Source organism: Hypanus sabinus, chromosome 20 (assembly GCF_030144855.1).
Source record: "Hypanus sabinus isolate sHypSab1 chromosome 20, sHypSab1.hap1, whole genome shotgun sequence".
In the NCBI taxonomy this organism is placed as follows: Eukaryota; Metazoa; Chordata; class Chondrichthyes; order Myliobatiformes; family Dasyatidae; genus Hypanus; species Hypanus sabinus.
The window spans coordinates 68,433,797-68,447,756 of NC_082725.1; the positions used below are offsets into that span (position 1 = coordinate 68,433,797).

Genomic DNA, 13,960 nt, shown 5'->3' on the forward strand with positions numbered 1-13,960 from the left:
CCGGCCGCAGCACCGCGCCCCGCTACCCTCGACCCGCCGACCGCTACCGGGGAGAGGGGAAGAAGAAGTAGAGAGGGAATGATAGACAGTCTAATTCCTGATGCAGAAAGTAACTCTGTCTGTGTTTGAAATACAATATAATATTCCATTTTATATTCCCTGATCTGACTGTTCTGGGAATCAAGAACCGTAAGTCAGGTATCTTCATGCATTCCCCCTTCTCTGGGCTATTGGTTTGGCGCTCGCACTACTTGTCGCTGCGGAGGCGCACGACCGCGCAGTCGTCCCTTTAAAAGCAGCGCCCCTGTCGGTCGCCATTTTGGTTGGTGTGGGTGTCGGTGGCGGAGGCTGGTGGAGAGGGAGCGGCTGGGTTCGCGTTGCACGGTGAGGCTGGCCAGGAGTCGCACGGTGCGGGAAACGCTGTGTAGGCCCCGCTTAGAGGCCAGGTTTCGTCGTTGCTGCCGGCTGGGGCGCCCATAGTGTGATGACCAGGAGTAAGGCTGAGCCCGGGAGGTGCGGCCTCAAGACGGGCGGCTGCTCCAGCTTCTCCCGCGGGGCATGGGCTAGGGGACTGGGTCGCTCCCGGCGACGGGGAAGTCGGGAAACCGGACCTCCGGAGGGTACTTACGGGTATGGGGGGAGGTGAGAAGGTGTTTACGGAGGGAGGGGTTGAAGAAGGGCACTGGATGTTTACCTGTGGGTGGGTGGCTGTTGAAAGTATTAGACCAGACACTTGGCTGGGGTCGTTGTTGGAAGAGGGAAGCGAAAGTGCATATGTGGATTGTTTATTTGTCCCTTGGCGGTCTGTTCATGTGGACGGGGTTGAGGAAGTGTGATGCCAGTGTATGGGCACGTTGAGGTGACGAGTGCTAGGTGCGGTTCTAAATACCTCGTTATGCTTTTTTTTGGGTTGGGTTGCAAATGATTTAGATCCACATTGCCGAGGAGTTGTGGCACACCTGCTCCGGGGTGTCGGCATATATACGCTGCGGAAGGAAAGGGGAAAGGTATTGTCCCGCCCCTTAAGGAAAATTCTGTTGTTGGAAGAAATAGTTTCAAATGATGACAGAATTTTTTGATGTATAGTTTTAAGTGTCATCAAGCTCAAAGAGTAGGCTACTATTTAAATACTAGAAATAATTTTGTACGCTGTTAATACAATATTTACATGTCCTTTTAAGAGGAAGGGGTTTATTTCTGTTCATTTCTTTCCTCGGCATTCCCAGTCTGCGAGTAACCATTAACCGAACCGTGAAGTGTGCTGGAGAATAGCCCTTTTCTATATTCAATGAGAAGACGAACTGCCCTTTACCCAGGAAAGGTGCAGGTTGTGGTATGGACTTAGTTTTTGGCTTGGAGCTGGACGGGGAAGTGTGTGAATTAAATTGCAGTGGTGCAAAATGAAACTTGCTTATTAACACAGAGTTTGCATTTCAAAGGATTTTTTGTTAATTGAAGGTAGCTTCAGGTACATTGTAAAATGTTTGGTTTAAGATCCATGCCTGAGTTCATCTGGACAGAAATAAATTTTAAATGTTTCTGCTATTTTCTGTTGAAGTTGTTTAATGTTTTCTTGTGAATTGATTTCTTATGTCAGAACTGAAAATAATTTAATTTCTTGCTCTCGTTTAGTTGGAAGAAACTGATTTAATTCCTTGAGGAAATGCGTATCTAAGAATTTGAATTTGTTTTAATTTACATATTTAAGGAGTTTCATTAGTTTTAAGAATGGTTGGGAAAACAAGGGCACGTGAGAGCAAGGATCTTCACTTCTGGTATATTTTGAATAAGGAAATAGTAAGGTATTTCAGTGCATTCTGCACCAAAATAATTTAACTTCAATGTGAACACATTTGATTTGATTTATAACTGTTGAAGTGTGTAGAAAGTTTTCTTTGTGAAATTTTGATGACATCTGTTATGATATTTACCTGTTTCCTTAAAAATGGACTGTAACCACAAATTCTAAAATTTAAAAGGCTTATTTTTAACATACTTGCAGCCCCTTATATTTTCTGTGATCATAATTAAAAGTTTTAGTTTTGTCTATGGTTCATGGCATAATTTTATATGGTTTAATTATAAGCAGTTGATTAAACAAATGTTTCTGATCTTCCAAATATTTCTTAGTTTTTGTTGTTTGTGCTATTTATATTTGCATAGTTGCAAATTATGCTCGTATCTCACTAATTGAGGGATTCATTATTGAATGAATATTAGGTACACTATGTTCTGTGGTGCATTGCCGAGACGTACAGTATTTGAAAATAGTGTTTTGCTGTAGAGGAGTGATGTAGGTCTGTTAATTGGCTGAAAGCTGATTTTTGTTTAAATTAATTTTGTTGGAGCAATATCTTTTAACATGTTTAAGTTTGGGATGTGGTTAGAGAATACAAATATATTCAGGAAACTAGATGAACAAAACTTGCAACTCTTAGAGCTAAGTTTTCATTTTAAGTCTCATTATTTGTTCTGTCTTAATTTTCCTAATTGAGTGTGAATTTCCAGAGAAAATCTTTAAAAAGAAAGTCAATGTAGTTTCACCATCGTGAAGGTTACTTGAATTTAGTGCAATGCCACATCAGAGTTGTGTGCAGTGACACATCACTGTTTTGTGTAACTTGAATTATCTGTCTAGTGTGAAACTGCACAGGTATTTTGTGCAGTTTGCAATGTGATTTTATTACTTGTAACATAGATGTTATTTATAATACATTATATAAACATTTGAAATATGGCAATTTAGAGAGTGAAGTCATTTTTGTTCTTGCTGCATTCCTATAGTGAAAATAGGTGGCTCTGTCAAAAATAATCTGGAGAGTAGATAACTCTACTAAAGTTTGCCTTGCTTGTTAATCGTGCCAGTGATTCTTATGAATGTAGTCACCTTTAGATAAGTTGCTGCCATGTAGGTGATTTGTTTTTCATTCTTTTACTACAGAATGCCTACATCAAGCTGGACAATTTTCAAACTTGTTGGTAGCTAAGATTTCACAACAGTGCCTGGTAGATCCAAATTCTAACTTTATCTGGCTCATATGCAGATAACGAAACTGTTCAGTTATGCCATATTGTGAATGTTGATAGAAGCTTTGGGTTTGAAAATGAATTCATTTTTTAAAAAAAAGTCTTTGGACAGAGAACACACACAAAATGCTAGTGGAATGCAGCAGGCCAGGCAGCATCTATAGGAAGAAGCACTGTTGATGTCTAGGGCCGAGTCCTGACGAAGGGTCTCGGCCCGAAACGTTGACAGTGCTTCTCCTTATAGATGCTGCCTGACCTGCTGTGTACCACCAGCATTTTGTATGTGTTGTTTGAATTTCCAGCATCTGCAGATTTTCTCGTGTTTGCTCTTTAGACAGAGAATTTTGTTAAACTTGGTGGTGTTTTGAATTTTAATGTCTAGTCCAGACTGACATGAGTGAAATACCTTTTGAAATAATGCACACCTTTTTGTTTACATGAAAGATTTCAAGCTGAAATTTCCACTATTTCCATACTGCCTAATCTGAATTCCTTCATCTCTGAGTGTTCCCAATAGTTGCAGATTGTTTGTTCAAAGGAAACATTCCTTCAGCCAAGATTGCTGGCTTTTAATACCATTGCTATTGCAAGCTGCTTGACAACAATATTTGACTACATGTAACTGCATGTCTTGTTTTTCTTAAAGGCATAAACAAAGAAGCTTGAAGCTTTAAACATCAAGATGTGAAATGTTGTCAGTAAACTTTGGTTGGTGAAATGATTGGTTTTGTTTGCAAATTGATTCACATTTCGTTAGATATGAGTCATTCATCTGTACTGACTCTACTGTTCACAATTTTAAAAGAAATTCAGATTTGCGAAGCATATTTGTAAATACTTTAAAACCAAAATGTTCTCATATTTTCAGTAAAGGAGACAGATTATTATTGGATTGATTGATGGGCATTCATATGTAATCCTGGTTAGTACCAGATTTAGTGTCTGGAATTTGGTCAAATCTTTCTCTGTTTAAAAAAAATGGACCTCATTGGAACATGTGATAATTGAAACAAACTGCTGAGATACAGCTGAGTAGAAGCTAGATAAACAGGTAATAGAGGACTTGAAATGGCTTGTGCGTGCTGTAGGTTTTATGCTATGAAACTTTGGGAAAGATTGGCCAAAGTATATTGTGGTTGTGAGAGGATATGGTCGATATTTCATATGGTCCTGGTAATGTATTTAAATGCAACACCTTTTGAGGTAATGAAATGTAAATGGTTTCCAACCTTTATGCCTATTTTAGTTTTTCTTATAAACAAAAAGTAGGTTGATGGTATGCACCAGCAGTACAAAGCATAATATGTAGTTACTGTAGCTCCGTGAAATATTTTGAAGTGAATCTTGGTTTTTGAGCTAAAAATTGATACAGATATGCTATTTTATTTGCAAGCATCCACCTTTTCAAATCTGAAAAAAAATGGCCTTGGTAGGATGCCTTGAATTGAATGTCTCAAGAAAATTAAATCATTTTCTTTCCATTTGCTGATCCAGTATTTCCAGTTTGAGTTGCTATCAGACTTGAACATATGATGTGCATTTGCTTAACATGTGAGACCATGGATGACAAAGCATTCAGGAATATTTTGCGATATGAAGGTTGCATAACGTTTGTGACAGAAGCCATTGTTCTTTACTGGTGAAACTGGGCCCTTCTTGGCCAAGCCCCTCATAATTCTCCCCTCAAAATTAAAATATATTTCAAAGTAAATTATTCCAGCTTCTCCAATCTTAACATGGTTACATATGCCAGTGAAGAAGGCATACAGGATATGGCATTGAGTACAAGAGTTAGGATGTCATGTTACACCTGTACAAAATGTTGGTTTGGCTGTACTTAAGTGGATTGTGTGTCTTTCTAGTTGTCATGATGTACTAAGGATGTGATTAAACTGAAGGCGCAGAACAGATTTACAAGAATGTTGCTGGGATTGGAGGGCAAATTGGGTATATTGAGTGTTCACTGGGGGAAAGAAGGCTGAGAGGTGACTTTGTTGAGCTATATATCAGGGGCATAGAAAGGGTAGATGTTTTTTCCCCCAGTGCAGGGTTTTAGGGTGTGAAAGGAACGATTTAAAGGAGGTCTGAGTTTCTACATTTAGAAGGTAGTGGATATAAACTGTTTTCTAAATTGGGAGCAAATTCAGAAGGTTAACTTGCAGGTCGATACATTAAGGGCAGATACAATGTTAGTGTTCATTTTGAGAGGACTAGAATATAAAAGTGTGTAATTCTGAGGATTTATAACATATTGGTCCAACCGCATTTGAGTATTGTGAGCAATTTTGGGCCCATTATCTAAGAAAGGATGCACTGGCACTGCAGGTGGTCCAGAGTAGGTTCATGAGAGTTATCTTGGGAATGAAAGGTTTAATGTCTGAGAAGTCACAAACAAGGGAAAATCTGCAGATGCTGGAAATCTGAGCAACACATTGCTGGAGGAACTCAGCAGGCCAGGCAGCACCTATGGGGAAAAAAAGTCCAGTCAACGTTTTGGGTAGAGACCCTTAAGGACTGTACTCTTTTCCATAGATGCTGTCTGGCCTGTTGAATTCTTCCAGCATTTTGTGAATGTATGAGGAGTGTTTGACTCTTCTATTTTAAGTTTAGAAGAATGAGGGTGATCTCATTGAAACCTAATTGAATATTAAGAGGCCTAGAGTGGATGTGAAGAGGATGTTTCTTACATTTGAGGAATCCAGGACCAGAGGACACAGTGTGAGAAAAAAAGGATATCCATTTGGAAAAGAAATGATTTTTTTTTTGACAAGGCATTGATGAATCTGAATTCATTGTTAAAGATGCTTGTGGACGCCAGTACATTGGGTATATTTAAAACAGAGGGTGGTAGGTTCTTAATTAGTAAGAACATCGAAGGTTACATGGAAAAGGCAGGGCAATGGGGTTGAGAGCAATATATGAGCCATGGTGGAGAGGCCTTGATGGGCTGAATGGCCTGTATTGCTCCTCTGACTTATGGTTTGCGTCATCTGAAAATGTCCGTGATTATGCTCCATTTAAGAGTTAAATCATAATGTAACCTGTGGGGTAACAATGGACTGAGTACTGAGTCACTTAGAACTCCAACAAAAATGTTAAAAGCTTCTTGGCTTGAGCTAATTTTTAGATCCAGTTTTCCACACTCCCATTGATTCCATGGGCTTCTGGTCTTGAACATTTTGTTTTGTGAAACTGGTCAAAGGTCTTGCTGAAATCCATGGTTTGTGTGGCTCAGTCTCTTTGCATGCTGCAACTTTTACCACTATTTTTGTAATCATTAGGAAACCCTTTGTGCATGGGAATTAACTGTGTCAAAGTTGAATTTAGCCCTGGGTAGTATTCCTTTTGTAAGCTGTTGGGATGGGATCATGAACTAATAAAGTGTAGACAGTCTCACTGATAATCTTGGTATTAATTTTGTTTTGCTTTTTTTTAAAAAAAAGACAAACTTCGATTTGATTTTCAGAATTCAGTCGTCATTAAGTTGTCATGCTAATGTCGTTTGAACTGATTTCAAGTTAATCCAGACTGCTTTCATAGTTCATTTTCGTAATGGCTTCCTGCTTTGCTTTTTTTTTAAGGCTGTAAAATTGATCTTTTTACAATGCCTACTTTATTTCAGAGAATTTTTAACTTGTGCCAATACCAGTGGAAGACTGCCTTTAAAGTTGTGGTTCTGGAAATGCAATCAGTATGGCACACTGGAAGGAATGTGGTGTTGTGCGCTTGCAGTGAGGTGTACAGAGACTGCTGGTCCTTTGAAGTTTGTAAGATGAATTCCATATGCGTGGAGGAGTAATGACACAACACTGCAGAGTAATGCACATTGTTTGGGCCTAAATGGTTTTAATACCACAATCTAATCACTAGGGGCTTCAAGGATGTGGGTATTTTGCAGTCATTGTAATATGTCTTACCTGGTCTGAGTGTCCTGCAAATACCTTAAGGGAAGTTAGAAAGTGCTTAATTTACTTAATTACAGTGTCTTGAACTAAAATCGTATTATTGGCATAATTTTACATCCCGCATTTCTGTCAGGCCATCTCTGTCCAGTTTGATTTTAGTTGACCTCAAGGCTGAAGGTTTTTTGATTTAAGTTTATTATTCTATTAACTTGACACTTTTAATAGTAACTTGCTATTACATATTGTTTGCATCGCCTAGGTTCATTGAAAATATTTAATGTTTGGAAAATTTTAATTTTGCAGATTGCTCTTCTGATTCTTGTGTAACTTCAGTTACTCTTGAATATCATACTGTTATGTTGCACCATGGAGGACTGGAGTATTTTAGTTGGCATTCGGAGAGGAAATAGGTGCGACGTGTTTTGAAAACCTGCTTAGATTGTATTTTTGGAACAGGACTAGCAATCATTGCTGCTAAGGTCATTGAGTTAATTTTCAAAGCAGAGAGGGAAAAACAAAGTAAACCAGAATTTGTTTTCTGATATCTGTGTTCCTATTTGATATGGCTTGTTAAGTATGCTATATATTTTTTGGTTCATACTTTGGTGGTAAGGGCCTACTGTCAGGAATTTCTATGAAATATAAAACTTGCCATGGAAGACTGAATGATTTTTCTCTTTTCTAATTCATGATTTCTTGTGCCATGTTGTGTGTCCAGGATCCTTTACTAATTTTTTTAAATTAAACCTGTTGATTTAAAACAAACTTGCTTTTCTGCTGAAAGTGATTTTAAAATGTTTTGTTTCAGCTGAGAGATCGATCTGGCATAGTTTTGTTTTGGGAAATTTGTGCTGAAGTACTTCTGGGCTAGCCACGTTGCAGTGACTTGGACCAGCATTTCCTCCCCCCCCCCCCAAACTTGGATTTCTGGAGGGCTTGTACCTTATGGTAAATGGCAATTTGAATGTTTTCTGCTAATTTGCTACCTACTCAGTAAGTATTGTTCAGGGCAGTATAGATTGGTTTTGCATACAATTGGATTTGAAAGTGGATGGGGATATGGAGTATAAAATAGTTTTGACTGACATGATTTTGCATTGAAAACATTTTGTTCTTTTAGTACTTTTAGTCATTACTTTATAACTAAAGCACTTTTAATGTAATACATCTGAATTTTCACAGAAGTGCTTCAGTTACTAAAAGTACTGCAAGTTGATTAACTAAAACATTGGTTGATTGTGACTGATATTATTTTTGTACCAGTTTAACTTGTACAGGATTCTAAATCTTGAATTTCTGTTCTGTGGTGACAATAACTTTTGGAGTAAAGCATCAGAATCGCAATCAAGTTTAATATTCCTGGCATATGTCTTGAAATCTGTTTTGCAGCAGCAGTACAATGCGATACAATACATGATAAATGAAACAAAGCTGTTTTTAAAAAAAATATTTAAATGGTGGAAAAAGAACTTAAAAAAGAAAAAGTAGTGAGGTAGTGTACATGGATTCATTGTCTACTCAGAAAACTGACGGTGGAGGGGCAGAAGCTGTACCTGAAATGTTAAATACAAAAGTACAAAGTAAATTTATTATTAAAGTGATAATTAAATTAAATTTATTAAATTAAATAATTAATCAAGCTTATTATTAATGTCATCGTATACAACCCTGAGATCCATTTTCTTGTGAACATACTCAATAAGTCCAGGAGCTGTAATCAGTGAAACTCTGCCCCCCGTAGGATGGACAAACAACCAATGTGCCAAAGACAACAACTAAGCAAATATGAAAAAACATTGGGAACATGAGATGAAGAGTCCTTGAAAGTGAGTTGATAGGTTGAGGGAGCAATTCAGTGTATGGAAGTTATCCATTCTGGTTCAAGAACCTGGTGGTTGAAGGGTAATAACTGTTCCTGAACCTGGCGGTGAGAGTCTGGAGGCTTCCGTACTTTCCTCTTGATGGCAGTGGCAGGAAGTGAGCATGACCTGGGTGGTGGAGTCCTTGATAATGGATGCTGCTTTTGTATGACAGTGCTCCTTTGTAGGGCATTATCCATGATAGATTGGCCCATTTCTGCTACCATTTTCCATTCAAGGCCATTGGAGCTTCCATACCAGGCTATGATGCAGCCAGCCACTATACTTACTGTTCACACACCTTTTGAAGTTTGATCCTCTGAAATAACACTGAAGAATTTAAAGTTGCTGACACTTTCTACCTCTGATTCCTCCAATGAGAACTGGCTTATAAACCTCTTGGTTCCCTTCAGGCTCCTGTGCCACCATTTCGATGGTGGAATTGAGAAGAGGGCATGTCCTGGGTGATGGGTGCCAACTTTTTGAGGCATCTCTTTTTGATGTCCTCTGTGCTGGGAGGCTCGTGCCCATGATGGAGCTGGCTGGGTTTGAAACTTTCTGCAGCCTTTTCTGATCCTGTGCAGTGATCCTTCCATATCGAACGATGATAGAATACACTGTGCGAGTGTTTGGTGACATACTAGTCCTAATGAGATACAGTCGCTGTCGTGCCATCTTTGTAACTGCATCTATATGTTGTACTCAGGATAGATTTTCAGAGATAGTGACACCCAGAAACTCAAAACTGCTTACTCTTTCCACCGCAGATCCATTTGAGTGGGGGTGGGGAGGTGCTTCCTCGACTTTTTCTTGAAGTCCACAGTCAGTTCCTTGGTTTTTGTGACTTTAGTTCAGGGTTGTGCTGTGACACCAACCAGCTGATCTTTCTAACTCCTGTATGCTGCCTTGTCACCACTTGAAATTCTGCCAGCAATCGCAGTGCCATTGGCAAATTTATAGATGGTGTTTAAGCTGTGACTAGCCTCAGTCGTGGGTGTAGAGTGCAGCACGCATCCTTGAAGTACGACAGTGTTGATTGTCAGTGAGAAGATGTTATTTCTGTTCTGCACTGACTGGCCTCATGATGAGGACTGAGGATCCAGTTGCTGAGTGGAGTACTGAAGTACAGTTTTTGCATCTTGTTGATTGTAACTGAGGTATGATGACCACTGAGCTGTAATCAATAACCAGCAGCCTGATGTTGGTAATGCTGTTAAAGTTGGATCTGATTAAAACTCGGGAGAGCAGCAGCTTGTAGTTACAACAGTTTATTGGGCACCCTCCTGCAGGAGTTTGAGACCCAGTTGTCAGGGAAGACACGTAAGTACTGCCACCATCCGACAAGTGGGCCCCCTCTCTCCGGTTACAGCCGTATATTTATACATAGTAAGCCCCATACGTTACTGTTGCAAGATGTCATTTGAACTGGTATACCCACTAAGTCTGTTGGTGAGAAACTTAGTTACAGATAAGAGGGTCTGCTAGATCAAGGATTAATTACAGGTGGATGTGCTGTCCAGTCCTCATCAGTTATTCCCTTTGCTAGGCCCTGACTTAATTACAGGTGGATATTAATTCCTGTCATTATCGGTCAGTTCTCCTCTTCCTATTCAAAAGAGGGTACAATATTCTCAAACTCTCAGTGTCTTTGCAAGCCAAAGAGAACTGGTAATGAGCCTGTCTTAGCTAACTGCTGAAGACAGTTTACTTCAGTTCAAAAATTACTATTCAGTCCCAATTATTCTTTTAGCCAGAGGTTACATAGGTTCAAAATGATTTTTTTATATCCCCAATTCCTCATGTTGTCCAGATGATACAAAGCAGAGTGGAGGGCCAGTGAGATTGAATCTGCTTTAGACCTACCTATTGTGATAAGTAAATTGTAGCAGGTCCAGGTCCTTAGGGAGGAATTGATTATGTTCTTGGGCAAACTCTCAAAGTACTTCACACATGTGAGTGCAGCTGGGTGATGGTTAAAGCAGTTCATGCTACTCTGCTTGGGCAGTAGTATGATTGTTCCCCTTTTAAAGCAGGTAGGATCTTCCAACTGCAGTAGTGAGACTGAAGATGTTCTTCAACACTCCCACCAGTTGGTGCAGGTTTTCACTGCCCCACCAGATACATCACCAGGGCTCTCCCCTGAAAGCTGTTTTGCAGTCAGTCACCAAGATAGGCATCAGAATCACCAGATGCTGAATGGATTCACACAGGTGTAGTTTTATTCTCCCTTTTTAACACATGCATAAAAGGTGTTGAGCTCATCTGGGATTGAAGCATCACACCCATTCATGATATTAGATTTTGCCTTATAGGAAGTAATAATCTGCAAACCCTGCCAGAGCTGAATGCATCCTCTTATTCAGTCTAACATCAATCATAATTGTTTCTTTGCTCTTTAAAATAATGTGGTTTCTACCTGGACTACTTGTACAGTTCAGTATCACTGGTCTTGAACACCCCGATCCTACAAAAGGTAGTGGATTTGGCCAAACCATTGAGCACATCTATATGAAATGTTACTGTAGAAAAGCATCCATCATCAGAGATCCTCACCACCCAGAACGTGCTAATTTTTTTCTGCTGCTGGCATCAGGTGTCTCAGAACTCGTACCACCAGGTTCAAGAATAGTTACTACCCCTCAATCATCAGGCTCTTGAACAAAAAGGGATAATTGCATCTGTTTAAGCACTCTTGTTATTTATTGCTATTTATATCTGCATTTGCACAGTTTGTTTACAGTTTCTGATGGTTACAGTGTAGTTTTTGTTCTATAGATTTGATAAGTATGCCTGCAGAAAAAGAATCTCAGGGTTGCATGTGATGACCTGTATGTAATCTGATAAATTTGACTCTGAACTTTGAGATCAAGCCCTCTGCAGACTATGAATCATCCACAGCTTCTGGTTTGGGTATGCTCACAAAGGCACGCATCCACCCACACACGTTTTGAAGTATTGCATATTATTTCAGATTTGAAGATGAGTCCCTGAATCCCTAGTTCACTGGCTCAGAGCAGTCCCATAAGTGCTCTTCTGCCGCTCTTGACCACACCCCTTGGTCCTCACACTGGTGCCGCAGACTTTATGTACACCAGATATAGAAGTGCGGCTCGGTGATCGGTGTAGGATGGCGTGGTAAGTGTTCTTGATTGTGGTAAAAAGTAGTCAAGCATATAAGCTCCTCTGGTTCCAAATGCGATATGTTGGAGGTAGTTGTTTAAAGAATTCTTCAAGCTGTCCTGGTTGAAATGCACTACAATGATGGGGAAGGCGTCATGTTGTACTGTTTTGTGACTACTGATCACAGTGCTCAGCTCCTCCAGTTCCTGCCTGGACAGTGGTGTAATGTACACCACTACCAGGATGGTGATGGAAAACCTGGCAGATAAAATGGATGTCACTTGACAGCAATGACTGGTAGATGTTCCAGGCCGAGTGAGCAGAATAGAGGAAACCGCCATGTTTGTGCAGCAGAATGAATTAATCCATTGTGGACTCCACCTCCTCTACCTTTAGAAGGTTCAGCTGTTCAGTCTTTGCAGTGAGTGATCAGCCCCTCGGGCTGCAGCACTGTGTCCAAAATGGCGGAGGTGAGTTGTTTCTGTGAAGCACTCAACACTGTCTGATGTCCCTGTGGTACTGCTATTTTGCTCTTAGGTCTTCAGTTTTATTTTCCATTCACCAGCAGGATAGTTGGGAGTGAGGGTCTAAAGGCCCTGCGTTTCAATCATGCCGGCATCCCAGCATGCCTTCCATACTTCCTTTTGGAGAATGCAGGGGTCTGATTTCGTGGATTGATAGTTTTTCTAAAATCCCTTAAACAATGTTGCTAACTGATGGTACTCATGGCAGTGATTGGATTTCAGCTGTAGTAGCCCCAAATAGGAATATTTGATAACCATCAGAGCTGCATGCAGAGTCTCCACTTACAGCCTTTTAAGATTCTGAGCTCTTAATTGTTCCTGTGGTTTTTGAATAGTTTTGACCATTGTTTTCTGAGGGGAAAGCAAAAATTCCTACTGAATTCAAATTTTTTAATGCTTATCTAGGGTTCAGTTGTAGGGCTTAGTAAATACTTTTACACATTCTTTTTACCTTTTTGGAATTTTTTTTTAACTGTTTCCCTTTTATGGAGGTTTTTTAGTCGCATGCTTATCTGTCAGCTGGGGGATGAGGTAGCCTGTTAGGAGTTCTTTTGCTGTTGCTTGTCAGCATTTGTTCACAGCTCTCCAGGATTTTTGGAGATCTGCCTTGCTTTGTGGCATAGTTCTCTGTTGTAAGAGGGGGTGGGGGCAAGAGCAGGAGTGCTGATCTAGTCTCAGGACTCAAATTAATTGCTACTAGTTGATTTACTGGAAATCTGACTTCAAAAGAAAATTCTGGCTGTAATAAGATGCATTTGTAAGAATTTCCAAAATTCATGGTTCAATCAGTTTGTTATTTTAAGAATAGGATTGAAAATTCTTGCTTTGGCATTGATGGTGCAGTTTCTTAGCCTAGCACAGGTATTGTAGCTGAAAAAAGTTGATTGTTTTTTCAAATGTAAATTTCTAGAAATCGGAAATAACTAAAATGGTCTTGAGATTTTACAAAGAAAAGTGTAAATTTCCTGTGAAAACTTCAGATAGTGATCAACCTATAATGTTAACTGCCTCTGTCTTAAAATGCTGCCAGGCCTTATGATTCATTTGAATGACTTCTGAGGTTGATATTTGTAAGAAGTTGGTGGTCACTAACTAGGGTGCAGTATTACCGAACCTCAAAATACAGGATTAATTAGTACTTTGGGGCAGCCAAAAATGCTAATGTAATTTAGAGCAATGCAATTAAAATTGTACATCCCATACTTAAACTCCTTAATCCCTAAATTACATTTCTAATCTGTAACTAAATTTCTACTGATAGTTTGATGGTTTGTTTTGTTAATTTGATTCTGTGCTCTAATAACTAGAATTCACATTATGAAGATTTATGTATACACTATTCTATGGTGCAGTTTAAAAATAGATTTTGTATTCTGAAGCCTGTAGTAATTTACTCTAAAGTAACCTATTTACCATTTTATGCATTACTGACTACGCAAAGGAAAACAGTGGCTGTACCACTGATGCCTCACTCCCTGGCGCTGTAATGGCTTTTATGCACGCTTCGAGGCATGCAACATCATGC

General features: G+C 39.5%; 1 protein-coding gene across 3 annotated transcripts in view; it reads left to right on the top strand.

Annotated features, from left to right (window-relative positions):
- The first annotated feature begins 296 nt into the window (after positions 1-296).
- The window catches only part of LOC132378620 (catenin beta-1), a 42,481-nt gene continuing 28,817 nt past the window's right edge, over positions 297-13,960 (top strand). For all 3 annotated transcript variants that reach the window (XM_059945709.1, XM_059945711.1, XM_059945710.1), the window contains exon 1: positions 297-384. The gene's annotated coding sequence lies outside the window, so the exon portion shown is untranslated. The remainder of the gene's footprint in view (positions 385-13,960) is intronic.